At 44.9% G+C, this 22,726-nt stretch overlaps 1 long non-coding RNA gene across 2 annotated transcripts in view; it reads left to right on the top strand.

The window, feature by feature from the left end:
• LOC138299349 (uncharacterized) overlaps positions 1-22,158 on the top strand; it is a 110,817-nt gene extending 88,659 nt beyond the window's left edge. For both annotated transcript variants that reach the window (XR_011204740.1, XR_011204742.1), the window contains exons 2-3: positions 18,863-18,994; positions 21,777-22,158. This is a non-coding gene — a long non-coding RNA (uncharacterized lncRNA). The remainder of the gene's footprint in view (positions 1-18,862; positions 18,995-21,776) is intronic.
• Positions 22,159-22,726: the final 568 nt, after the last annotated feature.

The following is a 22,726-nucleotide window of genomic DNA, read 5'->3' as shown; positions in this document are numbered from 1 at the left end:
GGCAGACTAGAACCGGAGCACCCCTGTTCTCCATAGACCTATGTGTTTTGGGCACCTCTTTGACCTCTGCACTTGACTGGCCCTGAGCTGCTGGTGTGGTAACTTTGGGGTTGTCTTGAACCCCCAACGGTGGGCTGCCTATGCCCAGGAACTGAGACTTGTAAGTGTTTTACTTACCTCACAATCTAACCATTACTTACCTCCCCCAGGAACTGTTGGTTTGTGCACTGTGTCCACTTTTAAAATAGCTTATTGCCATTTTAACAAAGACTGTATAAGATATTGCTTTAATTCAAAGTTCCTAACTTACCTGTATGAAGTACCTTGCATTTTATGTGTTTACTTCGAATCTTGAACTTGTGGTTCTAAAAATAAACTAAGAAAATATATTTTTCTATATAACAACCTATTGGACTGGAGTAAGTCTTTGAGTATGTGTTCCTCATTTATTGCCAGTGTGTGTACGACAGAAGCTTAACACTACCCTATGATAAACCTACTGCTCGACCACACTACCACAAAACATAGCATTTGAATTATCTAATTGTGCCACTGTCTTATCTCTAAGGGGAGCCTTTGGACACTATTTCTTACTTTGAAATAGCATATACAGAGCCAACTTCCTACAGGGGGCCCTAGCTGCACCCACAGAGCCTGCCGTTAGACCCTGAACCTGCAACAGGGGGGCACCCAGTGCTAGGGAGGCTACCCACTAGAGACTGGTGAATGCCTAGTCAGTAAATGCTTCTAAGAGCACAAAGACTCACACTAGTGAATCTCAAATTAATGCACTGATCCGTGCCCACACCACATCTAAAACCTGGGAAGAACCCAGATCAACAACCTCACCTCCATAATAAACACATCTATCCACAGTGGCACCTTTCTCGGCAACTGAAAACATGCAGAGGTCAAAGCCCTCCCGAAGAAACCATCAGCCAACTCAGAAGAACACAACAACTACAGATCCATCTCTCTCCTGCCTTTCCTGTCCAAGGTCATGGAGAAAGCAATAAACATGCAACTCTCTACCCACCTTGAACAGAACCACCTCCTAGACATCACTCATTTGGGATTCTGCAGCAACCACAGCATGAAAACCACTTTCATATTAGCTACTGATGACATCAGGACCATCCTGGACAGAGGGGAACCCCTGCCCTCATCTTTCTCGACCTCTCAGCAGCATTCAACTCCATATCTCATGCCACCATAATTACAGGACTCCACAACCCCAGAATCCAAGGCCCTGCTCTCAGACTGCTTGTCTCTTTCCTCTCCAACAGAACCAAATGAGTCAGACTCCCCCCCAAGACACTATCGAACCCACGCAGCTCAACTGTGGAGTCTCACAAGGATCTTCCCTCAGCCTGACCTTCTTGAACATCTACATAGCGCCCCTCGCATGCATCATCAGAGCCCATATGATTAACATAGTTTCCTACACTGGCGACACCCAGCTTATCCTCTCCCTCACTAAGAAACCGACACCACCAGAACCAATTTCACAACCTCAATGATCAACGTGGCCAACTGGTTGGAGAAGAATTGGCTAAAACTCAACACGGACAAGACTGATATTGGAAACAAGAGCTCCCAGTGAGACTCCTCCTAGTGGCCAGCAGAACTAGGACCCACTACTGCAATCTATGAAAGAAACATGTACAGTGCATTGACCAAGCAGGTGAATGCTGTGACCTCTTCCTGTTTCCTCATACTTGGAATGCATCAACAAATCTTAAAGTGGTTCCCTAAGCTCACAAGATGAACAGGCACCCAAGCCTTCACAGCCAGCAGACTGGAGTATGGAAATGCTCTATACATTGGCATTTCCAACCAACTCATTCAAAAGCTCCAAACGATTCAGAAACCCACTGCCAGACCCATCCTGGACATCCCCACCAACGTTCACATCACACCACAGCTCAGAGAGCTCCACTGGCTACCCATAGAGAAACAATGCCATTTCAATGTACTCACCTATGCCTAAAAAACCTTAAACAATGCTGGACCTGCATATCTCAACAACCAAGAGTCCAGTTGATCCTCAATTTGTTTGCTGATGCAAAAGTAGATAAGACTAATGCTCTATTTTGTGGTAATGTTGGCAAGCAGTTAGGCTTGTCAGAGGGTACTGCTAAGCATTTGTTGTACTCAAAGAGGCAATAAATGAGACACACACTCAAACAATAAATCCGAGAACAATTTAGAAAAATAATACTTCTTTTTATATATGTTTCAAACCCAATAACTTCGTAATCAGGTAAGTACTTTTTTAAGTATAGATACTTTTCAGATTCAAAAATCAACAACAATGCAATTCTTTGAGTTAGTCAGTGTTAACCTATGGAGAAAACAAGGTTCAGCAAACACAGGGTTAACAATGACTTACGAGGCCAATTTCAGCTAGTTAAGGTACGTACTTGGCACTGATCAGAACTGTACCAGCAGGTCACTACAGACAGCACTTTGACAGCCGGGTGCAGGGGTGCAGAGGGTTTTCTCTTAATGTGGGAGAGGGGGCAGAGACTGCAGACAACTTAGGGGAGCCTAAGAGGGGTGAAACCTGAGGGGACTCAGACTCTGGACAGCTGGGTAACCTTGCTGACACTGTTGGTTGGCTTCACCTCAGGTCGTGGACATCAGGTGCAGTGGTCACTTCAGGTGTCATGTTTTTGCTGTTCTGGAGGCCGCAGAGTCCTTACTTGAGACTTTGTTGCAGAGCAGGTCTGCTGCTCACAGGAGTATTGAGTGTTTATGGAAGACAGGCAGTCCTCCTGGGTTTCTTGGAGGCTCAGGTGCAGGATGAGTCATATTTTTTGGGCAGAGTCTGTCGAGGTCAGCATGCAGGCAGGTGGGGCTGGCACAAAGTCAGCTGCTTCTTCTTTTCAACTTTTGCAGGCGTGTCTCTTCTTTGTCCTTTGCTTCTTAGGTGATTAGGATCTCAGTTCTAAGGTTCAGGGGTGCCACCTAAATACTCAATTTAGGAACATTTCAGGGAGTGCCAGGCAGTAGCCAATGGGCTCCTCACCTTTAGGGTGACTACACCCTTTCTATGACCATTTCTGCTGGGAAGTGGGCATAACCCTAATCTCAGTGGCTGCATTCTTTCCAAACAAAGATGGAGGAATTTAAAAAGTGGTGTCCACTTCAGCTTGTCTACTTTTGGAGTGGGACTGGCATGAAATGGGCACACCTCCTAATCTGCTTAAATTTCCTGCCTGTGCTGCTGACAAATGTGGAGTCAGGACAGGGGGGTCAGTCATCTCCACCACCTGGAGAGACCTGGGTCGCATTACAAAGGTGGCTAGGCCTTTGACCTGCCCTGGAATGTCCATCTTGCCTGAGTGAGGTGATAACAACCCTGCCCAATTGCAGTCTTTTGTCTCTAGCTCTCAAGAGTGCTGGCTTGGAGAGCCATAAACAGGTCTATGGTAACTGAATTGGTCAGGACTAGTCAGTCAACCCGCTAGTAACTGGTCGCTTTTCAGGGGGCACCTCTAAGGTGCCCTCTGGGTGCAGTTAATAATAAATGCCTCACTAGCAGCAGTGAGGGTTTATTATTCGATACCAAACATCCCCATATTCAGAGAAGCCATCATGTAGCTGGGAAACTATTGACCAGTGTCCAGCACATGCATTTAAAATGGTTTCCCTGGTCACTTAGTATGTTTGAGAATCGACATAGACATAACAGGGGCATATATGCTTGTGCAGATATGCCCTCACATGTAATATAATGCACCCTGCCTTAGGCCTGCTAGAGGGGTGACTTACTTATATTTCATGCAGTGTTTAGAGGACATGGCACACAAGCTGTGTGCCATGTCGTGTTTTCACTTTTGTTTGCACCAAGACACGCAGCCTCCAATGGCAGCCTGTCATGTGCTTGGTGTGGGGCTCCTTAGGGTGACAAAATCGTGCTCCAGCCCTTAGCGACCCTCCTTAGAACCCCAGGCCCTAGGTACCAGGAATGCTATTTACTAGGGACTTACAGTGAGTGCTAAAGGTTTTGTCAATTGGGAAAAACAACTGTGCAGTTTTGGGGAAAGAGATCTGGCACTGGGGTCCTGGTTAGCAGGAAACCAGTGCACTTCAGTCAAAATTACACCCAAAACTAGGAAAAGGGTAGGGGTGACCGTGTAAAAAAAGGCGCTTTCCTACAGACACTCCTCCTTCCATACAACCAAAAGATTTAAGTTTTTTGAAACAGTCCTATGGAACCAAGCACCACCAAAGGCTGAATTGGCACCTATCTATATTCAGAAGGATTGGTTGGCATGTTGTTGCTGCTCTCACAGAATAGCAATTTGTCATCTCAGGATGAGGTTCTCCAAACCCTTCAATATACTAATTACAACATAAAAAGGTACTATGGGGGTTATTACAACTTTGGAGGAGGTGTTAATCCGTTCCAAATGTGACAGATATACCACCAGCCGTATTACGAGTTCCATAGGATATAATGGACTCGTAATACGGCTGGAGGTATATCCGTCACTTTACCGTCACTATTGGGATGGATTAACACCTCCTCCAAAGTTGTAATAACCCCCTATATGTTTTCAAACCTGGTCACTGAAGAAGTTCTTGTGTGGAGGAAATAAAAAAAATACTGATGTTGAATGGCCAGTGGTCCCCTTTGAAATGGAGATCTATCCAAAAGGCATGTGTATACCACCAGAACCTTCATATACCGCACCAAATCACCCCAATTAAGTTAAGCAAAAGCTGGCAACTTGTTTTGTCCAGTCCATTCTCCATTAACTCTACATGATTCTAGTAGCTGATTGATCTGTGATATCGCACAGTTATCTAGGCTTCTTTTGACATCTGACAAGCAGCAAAGTCTTTAATGGTCAAGACTATCTTCTCCCATCATCCTAGGGTCAGCCAGGGTAGTAACCCTTCTTATACCTTCCAGTTGGGGCACCTCTGCTTGGACACCACTCACCACACACAGGATGAAGATCAGTGCACTGTTCCCAACATATTTGATGAAGCAAGGTACAGCTTACATTCATCTTGTCAGGTGTGTCCCACTTGATCCATGGCTGGGGCAGTGGTGAGTAAGTGGCAATATGGCTTTACAAACGTTTTAGGAAAACCAACCACCATTGATAAGAAAGTGCACTTCTTAAACATAAAGCAACCCCAGTTCAAAGTGCTTCCTTACTTTTAGCTTTTTTTAAATATTTTTTTTTATCTTAGCTCAACTAAACTTGTCACATTAGTAATTCATTTTTTCAAATATTATAACATTAGAGCTGAATGTTTTTCAAACAAAGTTTCAAATGTAAAATCTTTTTTCTATGTTATACTCTCTGGGCTTCTCAGCACTATGGAACGAGTTGAATATTCTTCTCCCCAAAGTAAGATTTTTAAGTTAACATCATATTTAGACCAATAAGAAGTAATTGAACCAAAAAGAGATGGGCAAGCCAACCAAATTACAGGGAAAGCTGAGCCTGTGCACAAGCCACGCCATGAAAATGTTTGGCATGTAAATCATACAACAAACATCATGTTCAATTGTGGTAAAGCCTCTCCAAAATTTAAAAAAGTGCATTTCTTTGACCAGCAGAAGGGATACACATTAGTATATCAGATTATATCACTGCGTTAAGATGAATTTATTAAAAGTAAAATTTTCCAAACATGAACTTAGACACATTCCCCCTCTCAACCTAATGAAAATACCTTTAGTCAACTAAAAGGCAGGTAAATTGATATGTGCACCCAGCATGTGGCCTATGCAAATATTATACATGGAGAAATTCTATAGTCAATTAAATTAAACACAAGAGAGGCTTTTGTATAGCACACATCCAGAACACACAGAATTTCAAAGTACTCTCATGTGATAATGAACAAAGGGGGGAACGACGCAATAAAATATTTGCCTAGGAATGACAGAGCTTGGTCATGTAAGGAAGTCAGGATTGATCCCTTTTTGCTGCTTACATTGTGTTATTCAGACTCTAAATGGGTATCTATTTCTCTCTCTGGTTTTATGTCATAAATAATTGTTTTGTCTTTATTTGTTGGCACATTAGATGAGAGCATGGCAGAAGTCACAAGAAGTCCAAGAGAACCTCACACAAAGCAAAAGCCATGCATTTGGCTCAAAACAACCTCAGGACTTCAGGAGCTCTTCCACCTCTAATACCAAAGAAGAAAACCATTATAAAGCTTTGTATTTTGTAGAAAGTTGCAAACTAGACTGATTACCAAATGAATAAACATTGTCAAAGCTAATCTGCCACACCTTTGGGACCTATTAGCCTTGCCAACGGCTTTTAGCGATGCTGTACAGCATCTACCATAAGCTTTGACAGTTCCACTCTTCCACTCACTATGGCAAGTCTGATTTTATCAGGGTGAACTATTTTTAGGGCTTACTGGCTTGTTTCAGCGAGAATGCAGCAGCTGGCAAAGAACAGGTGTTCTGTTCAGAAAGTGAATGATCAATAAAGATGCATTATAATTTCGTTTTTATTTTGTCACATTTGCTGGATGTTCAAAGACAGAGGTCAAATGTCATCTTATGCCCTCTTATAATTTGCTACTTATTTTATCCCGGAGACCGGTACTTACTTTTCTTTCTCTGACTGCAGAGTTAGAGGATTTTGTAAAGTGAACTATCTGTCAATCATGCCGGGGTACAGGGAGTGTGAAATTAAAGGCTGTAGGGTGGTAGTTTTGTTTCTAATACACAACATTTAAGTAGCTTGTAAATTAACTGTACAAATATTTTAAAATATATCTGCACTTCGGAAAGCCCTTTTTCGTAAATGTAAAGTGTGATGAAAACAGGTATTTGAATGGGATGAAATCAAATCAGAACACTGTACTTTGTGATGTGCAGATGATAAATGTTTGCTGAAACCCGAATTCCACACATTATCGCTATATAGCTTTATCAGTAGAACTGCATGCCAGTGGGAAGGTTCATCGCCATTTCAATGGAGATGTACTGTCCATAATTTCCAGTGTGCTACCAAATCATGCTTTAGTAATACATTTATTAAAAGTGAGAGTTTTTAAACTTAAACTGAGAAGTATACCTGTCCCTGCCTTGATGACAATCCTATTAGCGAACTAACAGGCAAGTCAAGATTCATCTGTACTCTATATGTAGGCTAGATTTTTATTATACATGGAGCAAAAGTTTAGTCTGTTAAGTTAAACAAAAGAGACATGCTGAATTCACATATTTGATGGTGCTCTCGTTTGTGATAATAAAGAAAAAGGCAATTCAGTAAAATAAAATGTCTGCCTAGGATCACACAATTTGAAACTGGTTTATGGGCCAGATGGATTACAGTGAAGGTGAGCAGAATATTCAAGTCACTAGACCTGCAGGTCCAGCAACATTTTTATGATTTTTCAAGGCATGCCAATGTTGTGCAACTTTAACACAAAAGGATGTTGGACAGAGTGTTGAAACTTTTCAAACACTCAACCCCAGTCACAGATCTGGGTTTAATCCATTGTTCTTTTGCTCACCATGCCACCCCAGTTTGGACTCCACCATATGCAAATCAGCCTTGACCCTGTTCCCCTTGGGAACAGTCCAGCCCGAACTTCCAGTCCAGGTCCTCCCTGGACTGGAAACAAGCATCCTAGGACCAGTTTCAGGGTATCACCCTTCATCAGCTAGGCTAGCTTGAATCCAGGGGCACAATGAAGAAGGGACCCACGTCTGGGCATACCCTTCCCACTTAGGGCAACTTTAATAACACAAAAGGATAATGGACAGAGTGTTGAAACTTTTCAAACACTCCCCTCCAGTCACAGATCTGGGTTTAATCCATTGTTCTTTTGCTCACCATGCCACCCCAGTTTGGACCCAGCCATATACAAATCAGTCTTGACCCTGTCCCCCATGGGAACAGTCCAGCTCAGGTTCTCCCTGGACTAGACTGGAAACAAGCATCCTAGGACTGGTTGCAGGTTATTACCCTTCATCAGCTAGGCTAGCTTGAATCCAGTGGCACAGTAAGCATGGTGACCCACGTCTGGGCATACCCTTACCACTTAGGGCAACTTTAACAACACAAAAGGATAATGGACAGAGTGTTGAAACTTTTCAAACACTCACCCCCAGTCACAGATCTGGGTTTAATCCATTGTTCTTTTGTTCACCATGCCACCCCAGTTTGGACCCAGCCATATGCAAATCATTCTTGACCCTGTTCACCATGGGAACAGTCCAGCCCGAACTGCCAGGCCTGGTCCTCCCTGGACTGGAAACAAGCATTCTAGGACTGGTTTCAGGGTATCACCCTTCATCAGAGCAGTTCTTATTGTGTGACTGCTGACGCAGTAGGTGACCGTTTGAACACCAGGTCGTCGAGAGAAACAACGCACACATGGAGCAGTCTCCGAGAATAAATCAATGTTAACTTAAAGAAAAAGTCTTAAATATTTATGAGGTGTTAGTGTTTGTGCCAACCAAATGATGCCATTTTGTTGTAACTCGTGTGAGGAGCTTTATTCTCAGGCCAGACCTTATTAAGGGCCTCACGTAAAATCTATTTTCAAGCAGGCCTGTTTATTAAAGGCTAAAGCCATCATATACTGCCGAAAGTTGGAACTGCTGTTTCTCTTCCCCCTTGAAGACATATACACACAAACAAATTATGGGTCCGGTAGCGTACAAAAGAACAGGGGTGTCTGAGTTGGACTGGGGCACGGTCAGAGTGAGAGTCCAGCCCACGGCCCTTCCCACACAGCAATAATTATGAAAATGTATTCATATTTTTCAGAAACACGCAGCCCCATTTCTGACTCAGACACTTTCAACTGAAAGAAAATAACCTCAAAAGAAACAATTAAAACTAATCTACAAATAAATGTACTTTGGCGAGATGGTGAATTAACCAGACCTTAATTCAAGAGAGCAAAAGGCTGCTTTATTGGACAGGCAAGCAGTTCTGAAACGTTTAACACATTTTACAAATTATAAACCAATGGCCTCACTAATACATAACATACTATCACCCCACCCTTAAACCTCCCCCCCCAAACAACCCAAAACTTCAGAGCAGTCTTCCAGGCTTCAATCTTCCCCGTTCCTTTTCTTTCTTCCCCTGACCTTCCCCGTGACTCCCCCATCACCCCCTGGTGTCCCCTCTGCCAACCGCTACTCTGTAATGACCCCAATCTTTCCTGTTTACTGTGCCACCAGGAAAAACCCTGATAAGGCGTTATTTCCTAACCCCCCCCTTTTTTTTTTTAAATGGGAAAAGGAAAAAACTGCTGCAACAGCAGCTAAGACATCGCCAAAATGCCAAGCTGAAGTTTAAAATTAAATGAACGAAAACGCCATGCTATTACCCGCACCATCTTTGAATACCCAAGGTGGATGCAAATTTTTCCCTCAATTCCAAAAGATATCATTCCGTCCCCATAAATTTGATAAGTAAGGAAGCAACTGTCCCCACTTCATGCCTCCTCTACCCCACCTTTCAATTTTAACTTCATTACTCCGGAAACCTAGATTTCTTCCAAATGGTCTGTTGTCTGCTTGTTTTGCAGCCCATTTCACGAATGAATGTCCCACTATCCAAATAGACATGAATGTAAAAGCCGGGCCGGCCACACAACCTGAAATGAGACAAAATTGTTATATATCCTGTAAGAACTAAGCATCCTCAAAATCTCTAATACAACGAAAACAGCAATCAGATGACCAACGACCCAGCTTCTTCACATCTCTGATTGAAAAACCTCATCTGGCTGCTTTGGATGCTGATCCTATACGGAAATAATGTATGCCAAAACGTAAAGGATCCAATCCTATATAATAAAGCGCTTTCCTCAAGACCCCTAATACTTGCACAGAAGTTAGCCTTGAACCATCTTGATGGCTAAAAATAAAAGCAAACTCAGTACACATCAGTGTCTTGAAACTGAACAAACTATCTACTGGACATACCATACCTCCAATCCTCTTTAATGATACTGTGGTGCCTTTCCTTCTTTGATCTGTCTTAGATTGTTTGAGAAATATTCGCACATATTCACCCGACACTGTGACATGTTCCTCCTTCAGCCCAGCCTCCTGATTCTTTCCCAACAGCTCAGATATTCTGAATGTGGCAAAAAATAACCATGACATGTATTGCCTAAATAAAGTTTGCTCAAAATGTGAAAAACATACTTGCCCCAAGATACTTAACTGCTTTACCAAAATCTTCATGGATATAGGATCCCTGGCTGTGCAATTAGACTGCTTCTCTTTCGCCCAGCCCTGCAATAATCTCCTACCCATTTCCCCAGCAGAAGGTTCGTAACCGCAGAAAAACTTGCCATAGAAATTCAAACCGGCCAATTTGCCAGCAATAGTTGTGGCTGAAATTTGTCTGTTAATATTACCCATTATGAAAGATATCACATCATCTCTCCTTTGTAGATAGCCTTGCTCATTACTAGGCCGAAAAGTTGCTCCTGTTCTCAAAAACTCCTCCCATGCTTTCCTATAAGCACTTTTAGTGCTTTCAGCTAATGATTTCTCCACTAATCTTAGTATCCTCAGTTTGCAAGTTCCTATACCTCCTTTGGAACCTGTGTTTTCAGTAAATCGGCTCCGGGTGCCAAACCACAGAATCTCCGCCACTGTGAATGAGATAATGCGTCCGCTATATTATTGTTCACACCTGGCACATGTTTTGCTCTGAAAACAATATTGAACATCAAACAACCCAGCATGAATCTTTGCGGCATTTTTAAGAGTAACCTATCTTTGACCCTTTGTCTGTTAACCAAGTCTACTACTGTCTTGTTATCCACGTAGAAAGTAACTGTCTTGTTCTCTAGATCTTTTCCCCACACTGCTAGGGCTACTAACAGAGGGAAAAACTCAAAAAAGGCAATGCTTCTTTTGTCTTTTAACCATGCTTCCTGCCACTCTTCCACACACCATCTCCCCTCCCAAAACACTCCAAGACCACTAGCAGCTGATGCATCTTGAAACATTCGGACTGTCCAAATAAAATCTTTGTCTGGTAACCACATCGTTCTTCCGTTAAAACCCCTCAAAAAGGCCAACCATACTCCAAAGTCTGCTCTTATGCCAGCAGTGATCCGTACTCTGTGGTGTGGCATACTAACTCCTGCCATTGTGAAACCAAGTCTTCTGGAGAAAGACTTACCAGCTCTTACCACTTTACATGCGAAGTTAAGTAGGCCTAGCAAACGTTGAACCTGATGCAACTGCAATTTGTTAGCCTAAACCGCTCCTTCTAAAACCTTTGTAATCTCCTGAACTTTGGCCTTTGGAAGCCTAGCCTCCATCTTTACGGTATCCTACTCAATACCCAGATAAACCAAGCAAGTACTTGGACCATCCGTTTTCTCTGGGGCTAAAGGAACATCCAGTTCACCTGCCATCTCTTGGAACTGTTCCAATGCTATTGCACATTCCCCAATTCCAGCTGCTCCAACTAACAAAAAATCATCCAAATAGTATGTAGTCAGCTCTCTTCCCGTGGAATAAGTAAAACACCACTGTAAAAAAATATTAAAGGATTCAAAGAGGTTACAAGAAATAGCACAACCCATTGGTAGCACCTTATCCACATAAATCTGATTCTCAAACTGAATACCTAATAGTGCAAAATCAAAAGGATGTACTGGCAACAAACGAAAAGCTGATTTAACATCACATTTTGCCAATTCAGACCCAGGACCTACTGTTCGCACAAGTTCCATAGCCACATCTACTGATGCAAATTGGACAGCTGCATCCTCCCTTGTTAAATAATCATTGACGGATGAACCTTCTGGTCATGAAAGATGATGAATCATCCTGAATTCTCCTTTGCTCTTTTCTGGTACAACACCTAAAGGGGATATTATCAAACTCTCTAGGGGCCAATAAGGGAAAGGACCTGCCATTCTACCCTCCGAGACTTCCTTGTTCAGTTTTTCTTTTATGATGCAGTGATGCTGCTTTGCTGACTTCAGGTTATCTGCAAACCTCCTAGTTCTTGAGCCCTGGTAGCCCAACCGAAAACCTTCTCTAAACCCTTATTCCAGCTTCACTGCCTCTTCTCTGTTGGGATAAAATTGTAACCAGTATCTCAAAATGTCTACCTTAATAGGAGTAAAAGCCTTTCTGTCCAAATTGAGCATATCCTGCTCTCCCTCTGCTTTGTCCACCTGCGTTAAAACCTCCCTGTTCCCCAAGACATTGCAAAAACGCGTGTTCGCCTCCGCACTTTGAGCATTCATGTTTGTACCTGCATGGATTCCTCGGACAGTATCCTCTATTAAAATCCCAGCATGCTCCTGAATTGACATTTTAGCCCCGTCCCCACGCACCCACTGCCCCGGGGTGGGTTTCCCGAGAAAAGGCCGAGACTGCACCACCAGACCACTGGTAGTATGCATTGCAGGCGGCGGCCTCTGTGGATACATCCACTGGACCCATAACTCATTATCCACCTCTCCCCATGGTTTATCAGGCAATAAAACCATCCGTGCTCTGAATTCTTCATCATAGTGTACCCATGCAAAACCGCCAAATTCTATGGAAGCTTTCCTGATTGTATCAATGTATTTAAATATAGCTACCGCCCGTTCAGGAATTCTTTCGCAATAAACACTTGCGAATATCAAAAATGCTGACGTCCATGTCTCAATAGTAGTTGGAACCCTAGGTCTCCTTGCTAATTCCCAGGCTTCTTCCTTAGAACCCTCTTTTGATTGTATCTCTCTATGTAAAAGCTTGTACACATCTATAAATTCTCCTTTCTAAATCTTCTCTTTTGTCCCTGCATTCAAATGTGCTCCCAAAGGCATGGACATCCCCAAGTATGGCAATATTTTTAAGCCTTCAGATCTACTCTTTGGTACTTCTTCATCTGTTTTTTCTTTTTTATTCTCCCCAGAACCTCACCTACCTCCTCACTCTTGTCTTTGGGTACCCCTTTATTCTTTATATCTGAAATCTGTGTACATGCTGTTTCTACTAACACCTCTGGTTCAGTACCCACACTTTTATCGACAGAGCATTTAAAACTTTGTTTATTATGAGGCCCAACCTCATTATTTATTCTGCTCCCCGCCAACTGCACCACCATTTTGTCTCCCCTGTATTTAATTTATTCTTTGCGTCCATCGCCAAAATGCGCCCATCATTTCTCCCTTGTGCTTTCTTAAGACCCCGACCTTTTCCTGATCGCTCAGCCTCCTTAGAAACCTGCAAAATATAACCTTTGGACAAGTATTTAGCATCCCCTCGGCCCCTTTTTGTTCAAAACGGTCTTGTCGATCCCCCTTTTTGCGCTCGTCTGGTATCTCCCCTTCCTCCAGATCCTCACTTTCTTCATCATAGTCCAATTCACATATCTCAGTATCATCATTCCCAAAACTTGTCCCTGGACGTTCCCCATCGCCCCCCCACCCCCATTGAAATTCTTCCAGTCAACATTTTTCTTTTGTACCTCAGAAGTTATTTGGTGCTCCCCCGCTGTCGGGACAGTTGCCCTGAACCTCCCCCTCACTTCTTGACGGTTCTCCCAAGTCGCTCCAAACTTGGCCGGCTGGTCCCCGCTACATCTGCCAAACTTATGCAGCATGGTCCCACTGATATCCTGTAAGCTGCAAAAACCTACAGGAACTGTGACCTTTGTTTTGTCTCTCTCTAAGGTCTCTTTACATACTACGTTGTGTTCCAGTTCATCAAAACACCTGCCCCCCTACAACTGTGTGGCAGTTCTGATGGGGCTTCCCTCCACCTCTTCTTCAACGTTCTTTGTTCAAAATACACTTTTCTTTAATGATTTGCTATGCACCCTCATAGGTGCTAAAACAGAAACCCCTTCTGAGATGTCCTCTGTCACATTGTTGAGGCTGTGTAAATCATTCTCCAGCCATACTGACTTCATGGGAAGTAATTCCCTTTCTATACCAGCCACAGTCATAACTTCTTCAGAGCATTTGATTAAAGTCCTAAAAATAGGTATTTTCAGTTGCATCATGTGTTCAGACAGAATGCTAGGCAACCGAGGCTTCTCAGGCTGCCTTTCCGCTCTGTTTCAACCGGCGGGGCTGTTACAGAAAGCTGGGAGCCACCGCCCAGTTCGGCCTTGCCTTCCTCCGAGGCCCGCCTTTCTTTAACAGCCTTCTCCTCTGACGTAGCTAGCACGTATGCGCGGCTTCGTTTAGCAGCAATATCATGAGGGCCAACAGCAGACATGGTGATCGGCAATATAAGTGCTGTTTCTTTTTTGACTTTTCGTTTATATTCCCCTAGACAACGAGCATTTGTATTTTTATTTACTCGTTGCTGTGGTGGTGAGCAGGTTAAAACTGCCGCTGCCACCCCCTCAGCTGCAGCTTGTCTAGGACGCTCAGGCTTGCAACAAAATGCCTGGTTGGATAAGGTCATCTCTTCCGGCATCACAGATCAGATTACCCTGAGGTCTTCCCTGACAGCCGCTGCCTTTTACGCCATGAAATAAATATCGCCACAGAACCAAGGGGGCCAAAATTATTCTTACCCTACTCTATCTGGTCACATCGTCTTAATGACGCACTTCAATATAACAGATATAAACTACCGTTATATTCACCGTCTGAACTGTCACGAGCAACCAATCAAGATGCTCCGTGGGCCTGGACTTCACCAAACGCCCAAAGCTGCCTGGGGGTGGACTCACGACAGGCTAAAAAGTGTCCAACATAAAAACGACCTGTGATCTCAGATGTCTCTGCAAAATGGCATATTTGACCAGGGATAATGTCACAGTCACTGCAATCGCAATGAATCCACCATAGTTCAGTTAAGCAAACATTATCAAAATTAACAGAAACAGGACAGGTTCATATTTGATTTCTAAACACGGGTGCCCCGTCGACTCGGAAAAACGCACGTTTAATGATGATATGTCACAGAATCCAGTGAATCCACCATAGCAACTAGCATTATTTGCTTTGCATTCAAGGGGGGAGCGGTAGGCCCGAGCTGAGCTCAGCAGTACACCCCTCAGAAAGCCAGTACCATAATTCAAGATTATTATCACTTTAAGTTATGTGTTTCTCACTCCCATGCAGAAATCCAAATAATATGCATTGTTTGTTTTCCATTTTGGCTGTTTGTAAATCTAATCAAAGAAATGTTTTTTTGCATTTTTCACACTAGTAAAATGCAAAAACATTTTCTTCATTTAATGCACAATTACAGAAGAGCTTAAAAATCAAAACTTGGCAGGTACTGCAGCTTTTGGCAGCGCTGTTGAAAAACAACAAGCACAGCACTGCACCGCCCCATACTGGCTTTTAAGGGTTTAAGAAGTGAACTACCCTTTGTTTCAGGCGGGGTTCTGTGAGCCAAGGACATTAGGTTAGGATCTGCTGAGATGGAAGTTTTGGGCTACCGCTTTCCACCACTCTTTGTGCACAATGCCATTATTGGTGGTGCACATGAAGAGGGAGGAAGAGACCAAGGGACAGAAATGGCCAACCACTGCTTGGCTTCATAATAAAGCTATGCAGTGATTGGCCATTGTTTCGGCATGGACCCAATTCACCCCACCCCATGCTGCCTCACAGGACCACTAGACAAGGGGCCTACCTGCTAGTGCTAAGACAATCCAGGTGCTGCTCTCTTGCTGTGAAAACATGAAAGCAGCGCCTGGATTGGCTTAACCAGGCAAACCCAGCACTCATGTGGAGTCTAGGGGGCTGCGGCTGTGACCCCTCCCCTGGTTACTGATTGCTCAGGGTGAGAGGCCTCTAGACTCCAGTGCGCGTGTTCGGCTGGTCGGCGAAAGGAAGCCCGCCAAACTGATATGCGCACTTGTGAGTACAGTGCATTCATTGCTACAGCACCATAGTTGACATCACTGTTATGCCCCACCCTGCATGCCTCATAACCTCACTCTCCAGCTGCAAGCAAGGCTGCAGCTGAAAAAAATGCCAGTGCATGAAACAAAATGCATACAATGATTTCATACCTCACTATGATTGCTGGGGGGGAAACATAAATAGGGAGTCAATACCCTGATGCCTCAGTAGAGAACCCTCCCCTGCAGCCATACCGCCATAAAGCCATTGGCATAACACAAGCCCCCACTGACCCTGCAGTTTCATGGGGCCCCCTAGGGAAAAGTGGTAGGTGGTGGGCCAGGGAGAAAGGGGCCTCAAGTTTTGTTACTGCCTAAATAAAGCCAGCCCTGACATCCTTAGTGCCAGAGAACTGTTGGCCTGAGCAGAAGCCTCAAGAAACAGCCAGACTGACTGTCAAACCTACAGCAATGAATAAGACAGGATCAGCTTGTTGTGTCGTGCGGAGGGCCATGGCACAAAAATGCAGACATCCTGTGAGCCTCTTCCTGGATGTGATCCCCAGCATGAACAACCCAATAAAGACAAAGAGTCGATAGTGCGATTGCTAGCAAGGGGTGCTGGGCCTGCTGCTGACCCGTTGACCCCACCCAGTATTTATTCACTTTTACCCATATGGGGATGTGACTTCATCATATAGCTAGCTTCAAAGAGGAGTTCAATCTGAGCATCCCTGGACTCACGGGTTGTTACCTTGGCTGGTACACTCCAGTTAAGTCACTGGGGACATTATATTCCTCCTTTACTTTAAACAAAATGAGAACAGTAATACACAAGGTAACTATCATCATCTGTCAAAACATGTAAGGGTTGGGCTAGGCTCAGTGGGCAACCTCTTCATGAGCTCTGCTTAAACTGTTGACACAACTTCAGCTTACCAGTTTAAAACAGTCACAGTACATGATTTTGCAAGTGGGACGATGGAGCAGAGTTGCTTCTCAGCTCATACCTTGTGCGTCTGTCTTGGCCTTCAGGAACTAGAAGGACCCTCTGTTCAGCTGTGACCACACCACTTGGGGGAGGATCAGTTCTTCTCTCCTCATTTGTGGTTCGTTCAGGAGATGTTGGACTCTGCTTGTGGATGTTGAAACTTCTCCTATCTCGGGGTGTTCTTCCACTCCATCTTCTGCATCTTGGCACAGGAAGTGTGGTCCATGGAAACGCTTAAACTGGGAGACGTTCTGTCTCATTTCCACTCTCCCTTGCCGGGAGATCACTTTTGTGCCATGAAGGTGGATGATTGTCCACTGGTGTCGTTTAAATGGCATTCAGAACTTGCTGCCTGGGAATATGTCCTTTACCTGCACCAAGTCTCCAACTTGGAGGCGAGATGGTCAGGCACGTCTGCATTTGCTGACAGGGCACTGGCGTTCCACCTCTTGCTTTATACACTTTGATCAAAAATGGGACTAGAACTCCATCTGGGATGGTGTGAATGGAGTCTTGTACCACTCTCCCCATCATGAGATGTCCTGGAGCTTGCCCAGTAGTGGAGTAGGGTGTTTGCCGATATTCACGCAGGAACGAATAGATAGCCCACTCATAAGGCTGTTGATTGGCATGTGCTATCCTTATGACCTTGTTTGAAGTCCTCATGAAGCGTTCCACTTGCCCATTGACCTGGGACCAGCAAGAGGTGCTTTTCTTGTGAATGATGTTCAATGTCTGAAGGTGTTCAGCTACTTCATGTCCTTGAAATGAGGGCCCATTGTCTGTCCATAATTCCTAGAGTAACCCATGGGTGGCAAGGGTCTTTTCCAGTTTGGGCAGTACGCTACTCACTCCTTGGGAGGATACAATCTCCACTTCTGAGTATTTAGAGTAGTCATTGATGATCACAAGGGCATACCTCCTATCTGGTGAGTTCCCACAGTCCAAACTCGCACACACCAAGGGTTGCTGGGGTCCCTTTCGGTAATCACTGGGGACAGAAGATCTGATCCACCTATCGCTTGGCACCACCAGGAGGAACAGACAAGGGTGTCAATTTGCTCATCCAACATTGAAAGCCATACTTTGGCACAAAGCTGGATTTGGGTTTGACCATTCCTTGGTGTCCAACATAGGCAAGCCGCATGACTTGATCTTGGAGTGAGGCTGGGATCACCAATCGATGGTCTGGCAACAGATACCTTTATTTGCATTGGGCTTCGGGTGTACGCTGGGCTCAATTAGCTTTGAGCCGATGCCACTGTCCATTTGTGACAGCCTCAAATGCCTTCTGTAAATATTTGTTTTGGGTGGTGGCCTGACAAATAGTGTTCATTGAGATGGGGAGTGGGTGTGATTGGTCAGCTATGTATCATACATACTCTTTGCCTCAGCCTCTTCCTCGGGTGTTGCAGCCCTAGGATGTCTAGATAAGTAATCAGCTGGGTTTGACGTGTTGGGGCAATACTCTACACAACAATTGTAGTCTTCAAGTTGCTACAGTGATATCTGTAGTTGACCACTGCTCCATCTTGACCACTGACTCCATTTTGTGCTTAACTTAGCTTCAAACACCGTCACATTGGTGGTGCAGGTATTTTTCCGCGCACAACTTATGCAACAGGTTTTTTGCTCATGTTTTCACTCTTTTCTCACCGAGGCAGGGACATAACAAGGAGGAGTGTGGTAAAGATAAGGATGTATCAGAAGAATGTTTATGGTACGGCAGGGAACAGTTCGGTCTTGGGAGCGCACCTTGGGATGTGGCCAAATCTCTAACATGCTCTTTCAACACAAACTGGTACAGCCAGCCTTTGAATAACAATTCATAATATGGGAGGGGAGAGTTTCTAGTAGTGTATTTTCATTGTTTGTTTCTATGATCATTGTTATTCTACTGCTGTGATTATTTTTGGAAGTGTATTTGTGTTGCTGCATGTGACCTGCATGCTTCCCCTATTCGAACATTAAAAAGTGCTTTAATAAATGTATTACTCAGACTAAAAGCTCTACATTGTTGGAATCCCTTTTATTGTAGGAGCAAAACAAACATTCACTTTTCTATCTGTTGCAGTGGCTTGGAGGCTGTCCTGTGAAATAGGTGTATGAGGGGCTTATCATCGGTGGTAACCACAAACGTCCGTCCATACACAGAGATGAAAGTGCCAGCAGCCCAAGTGTATGGCTATTGCCTCTTTTTCTATTTGTGAGTACCTCTACTCAGTCATTGTGAGGGAGCAACTTTGAAAAGCTACTGGTGCTCACTCTCCTTCTTTAGGTCGCTTCATTAATACCGCACCTAGACCTCGAGGCCCTGCATCCACTGCTATCGATGAGTTTGTTAGGGTCGAAGTATACTAATGTTATGTTCGCTGACAGGGCAACTTTAGTAGCTTGGAATGCCGCTTCCTGGGCCAGCCTCCCAATTCCACGTGGCGTCAAGGTGGTCAAATCTCTGATGAACCTGCTGCAATAATTTACCATCCCCAGGAAACCGCTGACTTCGGATACTGTGGAGGGTGGCGAGGTTTCTTTGATGGCCTGTGTCTTCTTGGGGGCCAGTGCTACGCCTTCACCTGAAAACGTGTATGCAAAGAAACGTACTTGTTGTTTCAGGAACGCACACTTGCTGCAAAGTATGATGAGTCCTGAGTCATGTAACTGCTGAAGTATGTGTCAAAGGGCCAGATGTATGAAACTTTTTTGCACTCGCACACGGTGCGAATCGCAAAAATCGTTTGCGAGTGCAAAAAAGTGGTCTGCCATGCATGAAAGGCATTCGCAGACCAAAAATAAAAAAAACGCAAAAATTGCAATTTTTTGCGTTGCAACCTGGTTTTGCGAGTCGCAATTTGCGATTTAGTATTTCCAGTAGGAAATTGCAAGGTGCAAATTGCGAGTCGCAAAATCCAAGTCGCAAAGAGATGCATCAAAAAATCGCAAATTGCGATTTTCCCAGAATGGCATTTTGCAAATGCAAAATACCACTAAGTGAAACCAGGTGGTAACCAGGTGCAACCTATATAAAGAGGCCCAGAATGCCTCAGACTCTTTTCCACAATGGCAGCACTCTACGTCATGGCGAGGAGGATGAGGATCTTGGCAGGTTTGAGGAGAGGGAGGAGGAGACAGGAGTGCATTTTCAGAGTGCGCATTACACTTTTGAACCTGACAGAGGAGGAAATATATGAGAGGTATAGGTTGAACTCAGCCATGATACGTGACCTGATAGCTGAGCTACAACCCATACTGCAGCGCAGAACACTAAGGACTCACAGCATACCCACCCATGTGCAGGTATTATGCTCCCTCCACCTACTCGCTTCAGGGAGCTATCAAGGGGTCATAGCAGCAGCTGGAGAGGTCTCACAGAGTACCCTCTCCAGATTTGTCAATGCATTTATCAACGCCATGCTGAGCAAACTACACCAGTACATCAGATTCCCCACACCCCACAGGAAATACAGCAGACAAAAATTGAATTTTACCAGATAGCACAGTTCCCCCACGTCCTAGGTGCCATAGATGGGACACATGTGGCAATCTGTCCACCATCAGCCACAGAGTATGTGTACCGCAACCAGAAATACCAACATTCAATGAATATACAGGTGTTATACAATGCCTCCTACATCATTACTGATCTTGTGGCCAGGTACCCAGGGAGCATACATGATTCGTACATCTTTCGCCACAGCGGGATTCACACAAGACTACTAGCTGGGGAGTTTGGTGAAGGATATCTACTAGGTATTGTCCCTCTATACAATGGCGCATTAATGGCGAGCTGATGTCAGATGACCCACTTCTTATCATACCCTCTATCCCTTCCAGGAGACAGTGCTTACGCCGTGCACACCTACATGATGACGCCCTACCTCAATCCTGCAACACCAGCTGAACGGAGATACAACGCAGCACACAGGGCAACCCGCAATTTGGTGGAGTGCACCTTTGGACTGCTGAAGAGTCGATTCCGGTGCCTCCACAAAAGTGGAGGGGCACTACAGTACAGTCCAGAGACGACATGTAGGATAGTGGCTACTTGTGTAATCTTGCACAATATAGCTACCACCAGGGGCATACCTGTAGAAATATGTTATACTGAATCTGATGAGGATGATGATCCCATACCACCCCTACACCCAGCAGACAGGACCAGTGCAGCAGAGGGAAGGCAAAGGCGTGCCGACATCACAGACAACCATTTCAGACATGAGTATAAATTACACAAATTCTCTGACGACTGTACCTGTAGTGAAATAAATTATTACCTTAAGTCAGGTAATGTTCGTGTGAGGAATAAAAAAAAAAGGTTAAGTGAGAAACTCAAAACAATGAAGGACCTGAGTAATGCACTATTACTTCATAGTGAAAACATAAGTCCACTGGCAGCTAAAGTAATTTTTTTTGTGGCCACGCACACCACTCGGGTGCCCAGTTGCCTCACTGGCACCTCTATTGTCCCCCTCAGTGGCAGTGCTGTGCCTGGCACTGCGCCGTCTGGTGTCCAATGCTGGTACAGCTACACTGCTGAGGCTGGAACTGTCCTCAGTGTCCCCCAGTGCAAGCTCACTCGGAGTGGCTGACCTCGGTCCCATAATGTGTTCGCTCACATTGGTGATCTGCACCAGTCCATTCACAACATCCCTGCTGCTGTGTGCTGCCTCCACTTGCGCAGCCACTGCATGACAGGCAATCAGTGCAGTTGAATTTGCCACCCTGTTAGAACAACAACAGAAGCTGCCAAACATGTTCCTAAATCTGTGCTCCTGTCTGCGCTGGCTCACCCTCTCATGGCGCAGCTCCTGGCAGAGTTCACGGACAGCACTTGTGAGGTCTCTGGTGTCCTGTGATGCCTGCACCTGTCCCTCACGCAGCTGTTCTATGTTGTTATTGAGGGAGTCAAGTTGGCGATGCAGGCCCACCATGTTGTGGTTATGTTTGCGCAAATTCTTTTCTAATCCCAGGATCCTCTTATTTTGTAGGCGCTGCTGCTGCAACATAGCAGCTTCCAGCCCACCAAAGAAGGAGGGACCCTCACCTGCCTCATGCTGCTGTGCCCCGGAATCTGTCGCCATCCTGCGTGGTGCTATGGTCTGCTGACACCTGACCTCATGAACCTGGCTGCGCCTGCCTGTTGCTGATGGGGAAATTGGCCCTTCCTGCTGCTCATCTGAGTCGTTGCTGAGCTCTGGCAGTGGCAGTGCCCTGGGCCTGCGTCAGACAGTCGCAATGTTGAGGGACCCACTGGTGTTTGAATTGGAGGCCAGATGGGTGTCAGTCTTGCCTACCCGGTCTGATGCTGTGGCTGCAGGGCCTGGCCCACCTGCAACAACAATATGCAGCATGTCAGTTATGTATGTTACATTTACGGTCAAACAATGGTAATAAAGGTACAGGTACTTCTCTACACTGTGTTGTGTGTGTTGTGTTCCTCTGGGTGTCACTCTACTTAAATACATTGTATGTGCTACTTTTAGCTCTGGGTTGTGGACTGCCACTCCCATAATGCATTGTTGTGCTGCTTCTAAGATGTGGTCTGGACTACTGCTCACAATGTTTAACATTACTTGCTAATTCCTATACACATATGGGGTTACCAATCAATATTGCACTTACCTTGGCTGGTACTTGGTGTGCCGGAGGTGTCGCTCTCTGTGACCCCTGTCACAGCTTCAGGGAGGAGTGTGGACTCGACTAGGTCCCCCAGTGGTGTGGATGGTGCCTCTGTGGGTGGACCGCCTCCTGTGCCCCTGGCCTCCTGCAGTCTCCTTGCCACCCTCTCCTTCGCACGGGACCGCAGGTCATACCACCTCTTCTTTTTTTCTTCTACGGAGTGTTGTGCCTCTCCACTTGCACAGATTTTTGATTGTATATCCGCCCATAGTCTCTTTTTCTAACTCTCAGGCACCTGGAGTGAGCTTTTTCCAAAAAG

Source organism: Pleurodeles waltl, chromosome 1_2 (assembly GCF_031143425.1).
Source record: "Pleurodeles waltl isolate 20211129_DDA chromosome 1_2, aPleWal1.hap1.20221129, whole genome shotgun sequence".
Lineage (NCBI taxonomy): Eukaryota > Metazoa > Chordata > Amphibia > Caudata > Salamandridae > Pleurodeles > Pleurodeles waltl.
The sequence above is the reverse complement of the archived record's forward strand: the minus strand, read 5'-3'. Positions and strand labels throughout refer to the sequence as shown.